A 7,338-nucleotide genomic window follows, 5' to 3' on the forward strand; every position below is an offset into this window, starting at 1 on the left:
GTATTTATATGGTGCCATCAGTGTACAACTTTCTACCTGGCATAGCTGATTAATAAAGGATAGCAAATGTAAACTGCGAGGCTACAATTCCATAAAATCATGGAATTATAAAGTTGGAAGGAACTTGAAAGTCATCTAATCCAACTGCCTGCAACGTGCTGGATCTGCAATGTCAGATGCATCTGCATCATCCCTTGCAGATGGCTGTCCAATCTTTGGTTAAATGTCACTCCAAAGAGAGCCTCCCAAGGCAATTACTTCCATTGTTGGGCAGCTCTTACCATTAGGAAGACATACCACTTTAAAAGAATATTTTGTTCCCTCTGGAAATTGGTCCTTGTGTGTAACTTCATTCAGTATCTCTAAAGTGCACCTGTACTGAAGCTTTGCACTTACATCCTGACATTCCTGCTTCTTGTGAACATCCAAACTCTCTTCCAAAGGAGAGTTATCAGGGCAATTATGCTAAAGCTCTGGGGACAGCTACACATGCTCACACACAACCATTTGCATTTAGAGCACATGCTAGAGAAGTTGTATTTTGCCTTTTCAGAGTGACCATGTTACTCAGCATGCTTACTTGAAAGTACACATTCCTCTGACATCAACAGGACTTACCTCCAAGTACATGTGCTTAGACAAGGCAAGGCATGATTTACACCATGCTCCTCTTTACTGAAGAACAGAGATTTCCTGTTTAATCTGCCAATTTTTGCTGGTAAAAAGTATATATGCCAACTTCAGGGTTGGTGTGGAAGCCCTGCATCATCATCATCATCATCATCATCATCATCATTTTGCAGTATCTGTTCCTGCTAAATCTGAAAATGGCATGAAAATATTTGCTTACTGGCTAGGTGGCCGTAAGGAAATATAGCCAGGCAGTAACAATTTTTATATCTGAAGAAGAAGAAGAAGAGTTTGGATTTGATATCCCGCCTTTCACTCCCCTTCAGGAGTCTCAAAGCGGCTAACATTCTCCTTTCCCTTCCTCCCCCACAACAAACACTCTGTGAGGTGAGTGGGGCTGAGAGACTTCACAGAAGTGTGACTGGCCCAAGGTCACCCAGCAGCTGCATGTGGAGGAGCGGAGACACGAACCCGGTTTCCCAGATTACGCGACTACCGCTCTTAACCACTACACCACACTGGAAATACTGTGTGAAGGATAAGGAAAAACAGTTTTGATTCCTTATGACTACAGGAAGACAAAGCTAATAGGATATTGTGTGACTAAGCAGATCTCTTGCTGAGAGTCATGTTTAGTCGGACTTCCGGGGTGGCGCCATCGGTAATGGCGGATTCCCTCTGATCCGGAGGGACTGGCTCCACGGAAAACGGGTCTGTTCTGCTACGGCGAAGCGGGGACCCTTTAAAAAATCACAGGCGGATGAAGCCTGTGACCATGGGACTCGGCGGGCACCTTTCGCGTGCCCCCCAATTCGTAAAGGAACCCAATTATGGGCTCCGGAGCGAAGAGGGGCTAGTGGCGCGGTGCTGAGAGTCAACTGCTTCTTCCGTGGAGCGAAGCCGCACAGCCGTTGCCGGAGAGCGCTAACTTTTTCCTGGGACAATTTGGCTACAAAAACAACTACCCGTGAGCAGATCAAATTTGGACAATTGGACTTTAAACAATGATCTGTGAGTAGAACGGAAAATTGGATTAAGAAATTCCTCTTAATTTGGCACTGAAGCGGGAAGGTCTAAACAGGAAGTCAGCCTTCCGTTTCTTGTAGATAGATTAAAGCAAAGACATGGCAAACTAGAGTTTAGAAAATCGTTTCTAAAGGATCAACTTTCATCATCTAAAACTACTGAACCCCCTTCGGAAGCAGGAGAAGAGGGGGGATTTTTTCCGGACTGTTTAAACCTGCAGAAGAGAGTGTAAAGAAAAGTAATTTTCCACCGTCTTGAACCTGGGAGCGGGGTGTCAGGACAGATGTTTTTGGGAAGTTCATTGACTATAGACAAATGTTTTTGACAGACAGTTAAAAGAAGAGAAACATAGTGATTCCATTGTTCTCTTTCGCATTTTAAAGGAACAAATATTGACAAAATATCTGAAAAAGGAAACTTTGTTGTTAGATCTGCTGTTAAAAAAAAGAAAAGAAAGAAAAGAGATTGATACAAATAGAAGTTCTTCCCCTAGAGGGAGCTTGTGAAATTGTTATTACATTTGAACTGGGGAGCTTCACAGCTGCAAACAGATTAAGATCGTGGGAACAGACTTCTGACCTTGCATAACAATGTATTCAGAGGCTCTGGTGCGTGCTTTCTGCAAGACAAGTGCTTTATTGGAACAGTTACATGAGAAGACGGATTTGATGACTGTTGCGATTAGAAATTTTGGACAGGTAGTGGGTATCTATATAGAGCCCACCCAGGAATCAACTCAGGAGTATGCTCTGACAGATCAGATGAGGGAGGAGGTTGTTGCTGGACCTCGGGTGGCAGAGATGGAGGGAGCTGTGGCCCAGCAGGAACATGAGTTGTTGGATCTGACAAATGAAATTGGAAAAAGCCAGATTTGGAGAGATAGAGTTTTGTTTGGCTTGGAGATGGGGGGCTGGATAGACCCCCGTATGCAGGGATGTCTTGACTTTTCAAGTCTGGCAATGGGTCGTGAGGAGTTTGGGGTTGTGGGGGTCCTCAACCCTGGAGGGACCTTGAAACATGCTTTTAAATACCACATGGAGCTCAGTGTGGACTATGGAAAAGGGGCTGATCTGTCGAGAAGGGACAAAAATACTGTCAAGTTGGAGTTTCCACGAGTGAAAGGACCAGGAGACAAAGTAAAGTTCAGGTATAAATATGAAGATCTGCGGAAGGGACATGGAAGAGACTTAAGGGCCTCGGACATAAGATTACCAGGTTAATGAACTAGATGGATGGGATAGAAAGGACTGACAAAACCCGGGACCAGGAGGAAGAGACGTTGGATGAAGATTGGAAGAAAGTTTTTAAAAATTTTTATTTAGGATTGTTTTGTAAAATTAATGAGTATTAGAAAAATGTTGGAACGAAATTATTTGGCTTTAGCAGAAATGTTAAGAAGAACTATGCAAGAATATGTTATGGTTATGAGAAATTGGTATAAATAAGCTTTAAGTTTTAGGGTTTTTTATAGTAAGATAAGGTTAAAATAGATTAAGGTAATTTAATGACAGAATATTATGAAAAATGGGAAGGATTTGCTGTGATAATTAATATCTAGAATACAAAAAAGGGAGGTGTGAGGAGGTCGATGAAATAAGGTAATGACAGTTAAGGATTTGAGAATATTGGATCTGTTTTTAAATTTTTGTGGTTTACTTTTGTTTTTTGTTTTTTGATTTTGATGTGTTATGTGTTTTGCTTTTGCTTTTTGCTTTTGATTTTTATCGATTTGTATTGTTTAATTGCTGTTTGTTTTTTTCTTATTTGTCTTTTTGTTTTTTCTGTAATTTTAAAATGCTTAATAAATATCTTTTTTTTTTTTTTTTTAAGAGAAGGCTGGAAGCAGGGAAAAAAAGAGAGAGTCATGTTTAGTCTTGCCCTGCAGGGACACCACAAGGGCATTGAACACTACAAGGGACTGTTGATGAAGACGGGCATGCTCTTTGGTTCATGATTTAAAAAAATGTTGCTTCCTGTCTAATAGCTTAGCCTTCCAACAAAGCTCTGATGGCCAACCTATGATATTGACTAGGGCCAGCACTACCAATAGGCAAACTGAGGGAGCCACCTGATTCACCAACACCAATGTTGAATTATGATTCATCTGCCAGTCTAGTTGTCTTCTTTATGTGAAATGGGGAGGGACACTGTTACGTACTGAAGTTCTCACCCTGAGCCAGCAGGGGGATAGTGTAGATAGTTTTCACTCAGGTCTGCATATGCAAATAAGGAATTGAAAGTGACTTTCAGTGATTGGATAGTTACAGAAAGTTGTTACTGTTGCTTTGTAGTTGAGCTCTATATAAGCAGGTTGGCTGAACCCTTCAGCCCAGTTCTGTTCTAGTCTGTGAATAAACAAGAGCTGTCTGAAGAATCGCTGTGTCGTCTGATAAGTTCACCCACAACTTAACAGGCACCATCTTGTCCTTCGCCAGTTGTTTGGCCCTCCAGATGTTGTTGAGCTATAGCTCCCACCATCCCTGGTCATACTTGCTAGGGCTGAAAAGAGCTATAGTTCAGTAATATCTGGAGACCCAAAGGTTCCCTACACCTGTCCTTCACCTTAGCCAGCCAAATATCTTGGGCTGTTAACCACATCATTTGCCCTTAAATATGTTGTATATCTTTCAGAAACAGCTATCATAGGGGCCCCTTTCTCCTTGCTATATGATCCTGATCCTGATCAGTCTTCCTGTGCCTGCAATTTGTCCTTAGGCATTCTTCCCACAGGTTGGACTTCATTTGCAGTACTTACCAGCAAATACAAGCATACATGGACAGAGATGGTATATTAAAATATAAAACGAGGGATGAAACCTAACCTTTAAAGAGTCAAGCATTTTCTTAAGGTCTTACATGTGAAATTTATTTAAGCTGCCAACAAAAAAGGAGCGTGCCGATAACCTTTCTGCTGTGACCGCTTACTGCTGGTCGATCAGTGCGGGGATGCAAAGCCAGAGCGGCAATTAATTATCCTTGAGAGTTGTGCTAAAAGTGTGGTTCTTGAACTTCTTTTTCTGGGCCACACTTTCAGGAGAAAAATTTGCTCACACCACACCGATTTCCCTCCCTTAAGAAATACATTGGAAAACAAAAATAAACAACTCCTAGCACTGCTTGATTTAGAACACAGCTACTTTATAATATGATCGTGGGACATCCAAAAAGCATAAAACAACCACTTGAGAACATGAATCATTCTCAAAATATAATTATAAACAAGCCTCTTACATATGTACCTTAAATATTTATACAAACTCAATGTGACCTTGCTTTTGCTGGGTAATCTCTTTTATATTAGGTCTAATTTGAGACAAACAAATTCTCATCTCCTCATCAACACAAAGAAGCCTTTCCCTTTTCTGATCGTTCATATTTTTCAGAGTTGAAAATCTCTCTTCACAATATGTCTGTACTATACCACACGGAAATGTTTAAATGTTCCTTTGATTGTCTTTGTCCTTGAATCTTCCAGCCACACTTGCCATCCTTTCGTGGCGGTGTGGCATCCCAGACCCAATGTGCTAAATGGCCTCTTGTTTTAATACTATGGTATCAGGAGTTGCAACTTGAACAAAATATGGGGGGGGGAGGTAAGCCCTACCCCGCATATTCGATCTCATGATGTGGTTCACACACACCATTTGAATGGCAATGCCCATCAATTTGGGGGGCATTCCTCTCTCAAATATTTTAGTGGGGTGCAATGACTCCTCAGTCCCTAGGAGTTGGCTCCTATGTATGGTATAATAACTTCTCTCTTAGGTAGAGGTGTAGTGGTCTGGGGTCAAAGATCCCTTACTACTCCCTTACTCCAGTGTCTTAGAGCCCAATCGGCATGATGTTAGCCACTGAGAAGTTCTTTGTGCTGATTGGAGCCAATCAGAGGGAAAGGAAGTGAGGATTGGTTCCTAGGCTCACTGAAGTAGGCATGCAGGAAGAATATCGAGGAGGATTTGTTCTGTATGCTCCAAAGCTAAACGTTTAGGAACTCTGAAAACAGAAGTTGCTTCTGTTTCAAGAGAATGGTGTACAAATTTTGTTGTGCGCAATGGAACTTATTTATTTATTAAGTTTATATATCACCCTTCATCTGAGGAACTTCAAGGAAAACACAGAAGGCTAGAAGAACAAAGCTGCAATCCCCTGGATTCATAGGATGCTATCCTTAAGAAAGGAGCTTCAGAGGAATGTTATGCCAACAGAAATTCATCAGGTGCCTTCTGTTTTAGTCTTTAAACATCAGCTGAAAACCATTCTGTCACTAAGTTTATCCAGGCAATTAAGAAACTATCTGTAGTAGTTAATTGATCCCTAATTTTATTTTATTTTTAATTTCACCATTTAAATTTTATACATGGTTTTTATTGTGCATACATGGGATTGTTGTAAACTGAAGGTGTGCGAAATAAAGATATAAAAATACAAGAATGCAATGAAGGCAGACAAACTTTTAGATCTGACAACAGAACACAGTACAGGAAAGCAAGATGAGATCTGAAATAAGCAAAGAAATTCCCCTGGAATCAAACAAAGTCAAGCCAAAGTAAATGATCAAGATTCTAAGCCCTCCTTTTTGCTGTGCCAAAGGCACATAAATATTTCATAAAAACAACCCTTTGCTGAAAAAAAGAGTCAATTCAAAGAAAATGCGAAAAACAAAAGATGCAAGAACATCAAAGCAAACAGTAAAAACAGGCGCTGTAGCAAGGTAAAATATTCATCTGCTTTATACATTAGAAATACAGCAGCAGGGAAAACAAATGATGCTCAAAGTTGAAAATATAATGCTGATTGACAATGATACTGGATGCTTCCCACCTATATTGAATATTATGCTTGTGGTGGTGAAGCCTCTCAGCATAAGGCTACCAACAGCAGCTTTGCAAGAAAAAATTGAACACCCCCCCCCGAACATTCGTGATATAAAAAGGTACAGGATTTCAGCAGGACATTGCAGGCTATGTTCAGAAAGAAACAGTGTGACATCTCCAAAACTCTTGCTGAAAGTTGGAATCCAACAACATCTGGGAGGCCACAGGTTTCTCATCCCTGAGGCAGACAGAAAGAGGGATGTTATGCATTGAAGTTCTCACCCTGGCCACCAGGGGTATTGTGTATATAGTTTTCACTCAGGTTCACATAAGTTAATTTAGGCAGGAAACCCTGGGGTGTTGCTGTTACAATGTTGACAGCCAGCTGCCTATAAAAGCAGGCCGACTGAGCTGTTTGCTGTTCAGTTCAGTTCCAGCTTACTATAAAGAACCACTTGGAGAAATCTCTGTGTCGACTGCTATGTCCACCCACAACTTAATAAGGGACTTGAGCTTTTTATAGGTGTCTGCCCAGGGGCATAGTGTAGAAAGGGCCAGGAGGGCCGTAGTCCCGGGAGCATGATTTGGTCCCCCCCCCAAGTGAATTTTTATTGTTTTCCTTACATATTCTTTTCCAACAAATTGTAATAGCACCATACTTTCCCTTTGACTCTGCCGAGTCACGCCCCCCTCCCTCCCCACAACTGGTATATTTATCCTCTTTCCATCACACACATCATTCTCAAATTAGTACTATTATACATTGGAGGTATTATGTCAATCCTGCTAGTGTCTTGATCTCTTTACAATTCTTCTTTAAATATTCAATAAATTTACTCCAGTTATTTTTTTATCTTTGATCTCCCTG

The sequence above is a fragment of the Podarcis vaucheri genome (assembly GCF_965113315.1).
Source record: "Podarcis vaucheri genome assembly, chromosome: 1".
NCBI lineage: Eukaryota > Metazoa > Chordata > Lepidosauria > Squamata > Lacertidae > Podarcis > Podarcis vaucheri.